The following is a 10,757-nucleotide window of genomic DNA, read 5'->3' on the forward strand; positions in this document are numbered from 1 at the left end:
ATGTATGGACAACTTACCGGTTCGGGCCTAAAACTCTCAATTGGTCCAAAATTTGTGCTATTAGTAGATTATTTTTTCACGGCAATTTTCCATTGCACCTTTGCTCTTTCTCACATGCTCAAAATTTTTAAAATGTCTCATGTTTTCGGAGATATATTTTCGGACGCATCAAATTCTATTTTTTTTATAAATAAAATTTGGAAATACATCTCCAGAGTCTTTTTAAAGGTGTGTTCGGAAATGTATCTTCAAACATGATTGATTCTAGAAAACTCAAAAATAGAAGTATGACAGAACAATTGCAAATCAACACCAACATTAACATTGCGTTAAATAAAAACATTCATTACATAGATAGTCACGAAAATAAATTCAACATTACATAACCATTTCATCGGGACATTGCAACATAATGATTATATTCTCGACGAATCTTTGAATCTTCACATCCACTTCAATCAGACCATTTGATTAAAAATGGAGAAAATACTCCACATAACCTTTAAATCTCCATCCGTCTTCAGTTCAAGGTTGGTGAAATGGACCTTCCCTTCGCTGTCAAACAAGGGTGATCGATACTCGAGTTTGAAAACTCTACGATTTTTTAGAAAGTGCAGTAGAGTATTCAATTTGGATATCAGATCTGCGAGGGATGTTTCCTCGGTGACCCTAAACGGAAGTGGTGTTTTCTCGCCATTGTAATACACAAATGTAAGGTGGGAATACAAGCTCATTCTCTAGTTTTAGTGTGTTGTGCAGCAAATAAGGGTTGACACACACTCTATTAAATAAGTATTGGGTCACTTTGGACCTCAAAAACCCTATAATGTATCAGGTAAAATTTTGGAAATACATACCCGAACAAACCACACCTTTTATTACAAAAAATAGTGAATTTGGAGATACATATCCGAACATTTGAATGAGGTATATATATATATATATATATATATATATATATATATATATATATATATATATATATATATCTGAAAACTTATCTGAACTAGAAAAAAACTAGAAACTTTGTAAACAAGCACATGCAATGCAAACCATAAAGTTAATATGTATTAAATCGTATCAAAATTAATACATGCAAAAAAGTGTATCGATTACAATCTAAAATGCATCAAAAGATCTAGTATCACATAAATCTTCAACTGGATTCGCCTTCAACGCTTCCTTATTTGATTATCTTTTAAGCTCCATTAATTTGGTGAACTATATCATCCTCTCCATAAATTGATCTAGCCAAGTTTCCGCCTAATTTGTTGAATGTGTCATTCACTCGATCGATGTAGCTGGAATTGGACACCCAGGTTTCAAATAAACCTGCACAAATTGTAGGCCCTTTGAAATAAACCCTATGCACATGATGCGCCCAGGAGGATTTTTAGGTGGACCCCTCCGTAACGAAGAAATGTCTTCGAGAATCCATATCTTGTCAGATCGATACACATTATGTCATATGCACTTGCTATAAGGTGGCTCATTTCAGGGAAGCGCGTCCATTTTGAAAAAGGTGCTTTACCGCTACGACAAGGAATAAGTGCATCCATCAAAATTTTTTTAACACGCCTAATTTCGTGTAGAATTTCATATGCGTCGTCAACTTTTTCAAAGGTGAGATGCGGACAAGTTGGTGGTCGTCAACCCTTTTGAACACTTTTTTGAGATTTTGGAGTTGGAGAATCTGAGAAATATGAATCAACATGTTTAAAGTACGATGGAGACTACTTTTTTTAATTGTTTTATTGAGTCGGTATTACCTTTTTTGGGGCACGTTTGGTTTCAATCGATTGCAAATGAGGTTTAAAATCTGTGATTTTTTGATATGCAATCTTCCTCAAATGCTCTTTGATGTGCAATTTTATGATGTCATTTGCCTTCGCAAATATATCTTGGATTATTTTCCACTCAGTATGGATGCTTATATATGCTTTACCATCATTAATCATCACACCATCATCATTAAACCATAGTCTTTTCCAGTGACTGTACATTACATTCATACATACCAGGGAATTAATCTTTAATTTTTTTGCAATGAGACAAGCACATGGAAGACCATAAGTCTTCCTAACTGTGCATCCACACTTTTCTATACTCCGTATCTATCTGTTCTGCTCGCTTCGCTTCGTGAAAGATGAAATTCAATGCTGACCGAGATACACACCCAACCAATTGTGAATAGAGAACGTTGTCTTTGAATCTATGTTCTTTCCACCGTAATGCTTCGACCAAAAATGGTTTATATTTCTGAATGTTGGTTTTAGAGTATTTGATTCACAATGCTTATTCGACTCTGTTAGTTGTTGTATTTCTAAGGAATCTAACTTGATCAATCCATGGACAAACAATCTTCTCCTCTACTTGGCTCAAAATTGTACTCTCAACGTAATTTAAGAAATCTGGATATCGAACACACATGCTTCTAAATTGCATTACAGAGGCAACATATAATTCTTCTGTGGATGAATTTAATATACCAGTCCATGCATCCATAATATTTTCCACCACCACACTTGGTTTGACCATTTTTCCGTCTTCACCTTTGATTTGTTTGGTTCCTACCGCAGGTTTTAGCCGACTCCTCACATTTTTTGTAATGTGATATCGACAAAATAATGTGTATGATGTGGGAAACACCTTTGCAACCAAATTCATTAGTGCAGTGTCTCGATCAGTGACAATTACCTTTTGCATGTTTTCTTGATCCTTCAACAAAGTCTTGCACACTTCCAATGCCCATGTAATGTTGACCTCTTTTTCGGATTCCAAAAATAGAAATCCCACTGAAAAAGTCTTCTCCATGGAAGTAACACCAATAATTTCAAGAAGCGGAAACTTATACTTGTTGGTCTTGTATGTTTCATCAATAATGAGGACAATAGGAAATGTGTACCTAGAAACATAGTGGTTTTCATCCAAAAGTTTCAAAAGTTGTTGCATTTCGGATCTTGGACCCCTTATCGCCATGTTGTTTCGATGATGCTGATTGTATACCTGCTTGATATTTGAAACACTTTCTGGGAGTTTCTATTTCAAATCTGCAAGTATGTTTTTCGGCGCCACTCTGATTAAAGACATGTTCGAAGCAATTTCCTTCTCCTCCAATTTAAGACGACATGCGATGGGATTACCGACTAACTTTGTTTGCAATTCATGGTTATGTATTCTAGAAAGCACATTACATTTCCAGATCGCATCGATGCTACAATATCCGTGCAATTTAAACAGACAACCACTTTCTCGTTCCGGTGTCATCATATTTCAACTTTCGAATCGGGGGAACATACGTGTATGTGCCACTTCTCTCGTATCTCATGGTTACAAATGCTTGTCTTCTATTTGAACCATTGTCGGGCCTTCCGATTATAATGCCAAACCCCAAATTCCTATCTACCATGCGCACCAATTGAAGCATATGTTCACGAGCAGTATACTATTGTTCATTTATGAAACGTTGACCAATGTCTATCTCTATCGGTTTAACATCATCCTTCACTTTTTTGGTTTAACATCATGCTTAACTTCAGCTGGTTTAACATTATCTATCGCTTCATCCTATTTTACATCGTTACGTACATCAACTTTGAAAAACATATCTGGATGAACCATATCTAATAAGAACCAAAATAGGAAAATGCTTAAAAACCAGTAACAAACTAATTCGGATATACATATCCGAATAATGTAGGTGAATTCATATATGTATTTTCGGACTAGACAGACGTTTTTTCAGCACAAACTCAAGATCAATCCAAGTAATGAGAGACGAAATGAGAGAACTTTACCTTAAATTGTAGCTTATTATGCTCCCTTTGATGTGATAAAATGCAAAAAGTATGGTTTTGAATAGAAAAGTTGATTGATAATTAGTTTTTTTCCAAGGGTTTTTTGGTTATGGAGGAGTTTGAAGAGTGGGGAAGATGATCATGTAAGGTGGTCATATATTCAAGTTTCCGCTAGACATTTTCGGATATACATCTCCGAAAATATCATTGAGTGGTTTAAAAAATTCAAAATAAGAAGGTAACTTCAACGATGTATCTCTGAATTTATCCTCGGGGTGTATTCGGAGATGCATCTCCGAACTAAATTTTGCTAAAACATTGTATTTGATGTGTGTGAAGATGTATCTCCGAATTCACCCAAGACACTTTTGAATTTTCAGAGATGCACCCCATAAAATAAGGGTGCAATGGGAAATTGCCGCTCTCATTCGATTTCTTTGGGTTCTGGTTTGGTTGGACTATGAATTTTTCAATTTGGTTTTATTTCATTTCAAGTTTCACTTTTAGAATGATAAACTTAAATAGATTTTATTGAAAAATAAACAAATATAGTTGGAAAAAAGCTCAACATGTGATTTAGATAATAACGATCCAATAAAAAAATTGTCAAGAAAAAAATAGGTATTTTTTTGTTGCATTCTATTACCTTCTTTCAGACTTCTAACAAAATGTGAAGAATTCACATTTTCAGGAAACCCAACCCAAACCAACCATAATTAATTATCAGGAAAATTATTGTCAAGAATTCAACTTCAAGAAGAAAAAGTGAAGTGTTATATGTGGACAAGTTATCTGATTTTAATTTGTTATTAGAAAATTGTTAGTCTAATGTGATAACTGAGCATAGAGTTATAAAACACATTCGTTATTATATAACTCAGATGACTAGTTATAGATTCAAAAACATTTTCTTGTTAGATATTTTTCTTGTTAGATATTTTTGAATCTATTAGTTAAAAATTGCTAGTTTAATATTTATAATTGAACACTATTAATATTATATTTTTTTATATTATTATGAAAAGTTAATTTTCGTAAATAAGTTATTTTTTAAAAATATTTGTGCATTTCTTTTATCTACTCGATCAATCCAACCCAAACCAACCTGTTGTTTCTCGGTTCGGTTCGGTTTAGACTTTATCACAAAAATTTGCAAATCCAATCCAAACCAATCCATTTAATTTTAATCGATTTAGGTACGGGTTTTCTCAAAACCGAATCAAACCGGCCCGTGAACACACCTACTCATATCTCTCTCCGACGATTTTTAATGTTATGTTAATTATTATTTAATTAATACTTTTGATTATTTATTGCAAAAAAATATAAAATTAAGGGTTAATTGATATTTTCTCTCTCTTAAATTCATTTATCAGGATATATGATGACGTCACACTTTTTAATTTTTTTTTTTGGAAATACTTTTTAATTTTTTTAATGATGTGAAAGGCTTACTTGACTTTTATATTATTTTATTATTATTATTATTATTATTATTATTATTATTATTATTATTATTATTATTATTATTATTATTTATTTTTTATTTTTTTTAATCTACCTTAGTGGAATTTTCTTTTTTTTTAGAATTAAAGCATTACTTTATTTATCCAAAAACAGTGATTACAATCCGATCCGAAGATCCTGGAGTCAAACCAACCACTAATTAAGTATACATATTAGCATGTATACTCAATTTACTAATACAACTACATCTAATTTTAACAATGGATATAATCTTATCAGAAATTTTCGGATCTATATTGCTTCTATTGAAAATGATGTTATTCCTCTCGTGCCAAACTTCATAGATTGTTTCCGCAAGCGTCATTTTCACCATTTTCCAGTGCAATCCTTTCTTTTTTGTAATTCGTATGATCCATTCAATTTCTTGATCCCACTCCATAGGGGTATGTTGTACCTTCAACCACTTAAGGATGCTGTTCCATATTTGCTTTGTATACCTGCAAGTAAAAAATAGATGTTGTAGGCTTTCCCCCATAGTGCAGTAGCAGCATTTAGGGTCATCTATGATACCGAACCTCACCAATCTTTCCTTTGTTGGTAGCCTTTTCATCAATGCCATCCATAGTGTGAAACAAGCTTTAGGCCTCGCAAAATTATCAAACATAATATTTTTCCATCTCATTTGATCATGATTTCCACAAATAGCCTTATACATGATACCCATTTTGTATTTCCCTGTCTTGACAGCTTCAGGCCAATATGCTTTGCTTCTCAAACTATCCTTGTATTTGACAATTTTCCTCATAATCCATGAGTTGGAAGTCGTAACCTGCCAGTCCATAATATCACGCCCTTTGAAATAAAAAGTATCCAACCACCGAATCCATAAACGATATGCTTTCATATGGATATTCCACAGTAATTTCCCCAAAGTAGCTTGGTTTCAGTGTTTCAAACTCACCATATTTAGGCCTCCAACAGCTTTTGGTTTACAAATAGTTTCCCAGGAAATCGGTGCTCTCCTGCTACTCTCAAAACCGCTCCATAAAAAACTACGACATATAGTGTCAATGTGCCGCATAACCTGCTTCGTAGAGGGAGAACCTGCAGCCAGTATGCAGACATAACAAATAGTACACTCTTTATTAGTTGACATCATCCCACATAGCTAAGAAGACACGCAGACCAATGCTTAATACGAGCTGTGACTTTTTCAATAAGGGGTTGGCATTAATTGACTGTAAGCTTCCTACTTACCAATGGGACACCTAAATATTTGAAAGGAAGGTCCGCTTCCTTGAACCCAGTTGCAGCCATGATCTCTTCCTTCTCATTTTGGTGGACACTCCCAAAGTATAATTTACATTTGGCAGGGTGTGCTTTTAGTCCCGTAGCTTGCAAAAACTCATTGAAGATTTTCATCATAATGTTGACTGATAATGTATCACCTCTTGTAAACTATATTAAATCATCTGCAAAGCTAATGTTAGTTATACAGAGCTTCTCACATCGGGGATAGAAATTAAAATTCGGGTTCAACTGCAGCTTGGTGAAATTGGGTCTCCCTGTCTGAGACCTCTTTTTGCTCTGAGTAGATTAGTAACTTGGCCATTGATCGAGTATCTATAAGAAACAGTGCAGACACATTCCATAACCCAAGCAATGAACTTACTTGGGAAATTCATCTCCTTCATAATAGTATTCAAAGTTGTCCATTCGACCGTATCGTATGCTTTTTGGATGTCCATTTGGATGGCACATCTCGGTGAAATATGTCTGCGATTGTATCCTCTCAATAACTCATATGCCATAAGAATGTTATCATGGATCACTCTGCCTGGGATGAAAGCTGATTGGCTGGAGTCTATTGTGAATACAAGATTACACTCAAAGATGTTTTTGATTCATGGCAAACTCAAATAAGCATTCAAACAACAAGACGGAAGCAGAAAACTCACAGAAAAGCAAGCATCGATCACTCATGATAGAATAGGTCAACCCATTATGTTTATATGTTTATAGGTTGACTCAACACAAGCAAAACAAGAAGAATGCAGAAAAGCAGCAGTTAGGTCGACCTACCATCAACCCAGGTCGACCTAAAATGGAGAAAAATTCATATACTCCTGCTAGGTCGACTCACACATCATTTAGGTCGACCTAAATTGATGAATTTTACATACCAGCCTGTTAGGTCGACCTACACAACAACTAGGTCGACCTAATCTGAGAAAATGTCCCCAGAATGCATTTGAAGAGGATTCTGGTCGACCTACTCCTTAAACAGGTCGACCTAACTGGGAGCAAAATTCTGCAAGACTCTGCTAGGTCGACCTAAGCACTACAAGAGGTCGACCTAACTGATCAAGAATGCCAAAAATTCTGTTTCTCTCATCTCCAACTGTTAAGCTATCATATATATTGTCCAAGGGTAATTATTCAAGACAACACCAACGACTGAAAGATACACAAACGCTTCTCATCTTCGTTCTTCATCATCTCTAACACAATTACACATAATCATTCTTGCGTTGTGGGTTAGTGATGAGTTCGATAACGTCCATGGAACGGAATTGAAGATTCCTAGTGGGTGAAGGTTTGTGGGGTTTGTTGGTGAATAAAATCTGCGGGTTTTGTCCTCCACGACGGGTGGTTCTTGGGGGTTTTTATCAAGAGGCGTTCATTGAGGATTCGGCTGAGTGTAACGATTGAGGAACGGGGAGTTCAAGGAATCAAGACACTGCAGAAGGGAATCAAAGTGAAGCTCTTGGATAACCTTGATCTTGCTCAAGATTAAGGGGGAAGAAGATTCAAAGGATCGACATAATTGGTTTATCGTTTATCGCTTTGTTATCTTCTTTGTATATACTACTTTCAACATTAATGAAAGATTACCCAATTTCAATTTGGAATTGGGGGCAGACGTAGTCGTAGCGAGGACGATCGACGAACTGCCTAAACAAATATCGTGTTCTTGTCGCTTTTACTTTTTCATTTACATTCTGTTCATAATTGGGTATAATAGCAAATTGATCAACGATTCGAGTGTTAAGATTGTGAACTAAGAACGTACATAAACATCACAATCCATCACACATTGAATTACCTTCAATTTGATCATTATCACCAAGTGTTTGTATATTTGTTTCTATCACTCTTACTGCATTGCAAACATTGTCCATCATACAAAAAGTTAATCTGATTTTCAATAAGAGAAACGCCTTGATTCTGCAACATATACTCTTATCATTTACCTCAAGTCTTTGACTGGTTTTTAAACACATATATAATCGTTTCGATAGTGGTTCGGAATAGACGCGAGTCGATTCAGAATCACTTCCGCTGAAAAGTCGTTTAAATCCGTAAAACTGTGAACGATCTATTCACCCCCCCTCTAGATCCTAAGGCCAGCGTCTAACATCTATTACCTCATTAATGACCTTGCTAATCGAGTGGTCAAAATTTTGGAGAGAATCTTGTAAATAGTTGTACAACATGCTATTGGCCAAAGTTCCTTCATACTTTTTGCATCAGGAGTTTTAGGGATTAAGGTAATACGTTGGTGGATTTGTTACTATTTTATTGTTAAGGTGTTAAAAAGGTTAAAAAATGACAATGTAAACACCTCACCACATCAATACTACATACAATCCCAAAACATATCATATGGCACATGAATTAAGGGAAATAAACACCTCACCACATCAATACTACATACAATCACATGGTCCACACAAACTAATTCACACCAACATACATCATCATAATCATACAATTTCTTGTTATCCAGTTGCACCCAATTTCATCAACAAAACAGAATTTCACAATTGAAAGGTTTAGAAGTTATGAGAGGATTAATTTCTAGCAATCAATCAATTTCCTACCCACAAACCATTATACAAACCCTTATATAATCAAAACTCCACTCTTACCTTATTATTCCTAGCAACTTTGATCCCCAAGCTCAATGGATGGGTGATTCTTATCAAGCCTTCTATTGCCATAACACTATTCTCTTTTCCTTTTTCACGTACTACAAAAACGGACCCCACTTCTCTCTATTTTCTCCTTTAAAATAGCCCTTCTATAATTTTACATTTCTACCCTCACTTACTCCTCTAACTCTCCATTATATCCTCAATATGCTCCCAATTGCCAATTCTGCCCCTTAAATATAATAAACTAATGAATTTGTTTAGGTAAAATCATGCATACAATAATTAATTCCTTTATTTATTCTATAATGTGAATAAAAATAATATACATTTAGAAGAACATAAGAAAATTTCTAATTTTGAAATCCTAATTTCAAGAGTTACCAAAATTCACACGTGAATCAAGTATGAATGACTCTGATACCACTTGTTAGGTTTTTAATAATCAATACTTTAATAATTCATACCCGAATTCAAGATGAAATATAAAGCAGAATATTTAAGATCCATATAATTTCAATGAGAAAATGATGATCTTGATAAGGCAATGACTTTTCATTTGTAGATTTTTTTAATTCAGTTTCTCTTCCAATGAGATAAAGAAAATAAATATTTTATGTTACTTTTTAGTGTCTACCATTGAGCATCATAACCACTAATTTAAAAGAATCTCACGCCCTTTCATGAAGGGTCATGAATATTTAAGTTTAGATATTTTTCATTCAAACTATAAAATTATTTAAAAGGTCTTTGAAAAATAGTAAATAAAAATAAAAATGGTCCTTCCCATTAAATTTAAAAAAAGTGAGATGACATTTTTTTATTGAAGTGAAATCACATCTCTTTTTATTGCAAATTAAATTAAAAAACAACATTAAGAAAAAATACGAGATAATAAGACAGTTAGACAACCATCAAACACCAACAAAATTAAAGAAGGATGAGAAGTTGAAAATTCTATCAAATCAAATTCGTTATTATGACTGATATTTGCAAGACAATCTACATAATGTTAGCCTCTCGCTAAATATGTTTGATCTCACACTTTTTATCTGTTCGATCTATGAGATAAATGCTTCAAGAAGGAGTGTGAGCAAATGAAGATGATGAATATTTGGGAGAGAAGATCATATTAACCACAACAAGATAATCCATTTACAAGCAAGGAAGAAAAATTCAAACTACTCGTCAGTCTCAAAACTAAGAGTTAGGCCGAAAGAGCTCAGCCAATATGAAGGTTGATCGACCAAGGTTACAAGAAAGCTCTGTACTATTGAAGTAGAAACTATTGACATTGAGCTTGAAAAAAAATTAATAAGATGAGACTTCCCTTTCACATTAATTTCTTGTTTCTTTTGCTCAACATAAGAGGTAGATGAAGGAAAAGATGATGATGAACAAAATATAGGTATATCTGAAGATTGCTAAAAAATTCCTTAGGATTAAGGGAGGTCCCTAAGAAAATTAGTTTGTTTTTTTTTATCTTACTACAACAAATTCATCATGATACCAAGGAGTGGGCCAATTCCATTGATTATTACCAGCTAAAGACAATTAA

Source organism: Vicia villosa, linkage group LG2, assembly GCF_029867415.1.
Source record: "Vicia villosa cultivar HV-30 ecotype Madison, WI linkage group LG2, Vvil1.0, whole genome shotgun sequence".
Taxonomy (NCBI): domain Eukaryota; kingdom Viridiplantae; phylum Streptophyta; class Magnoliopsida; order Fabales; family Fabaceae; genus Vicia; species Vicia villosa.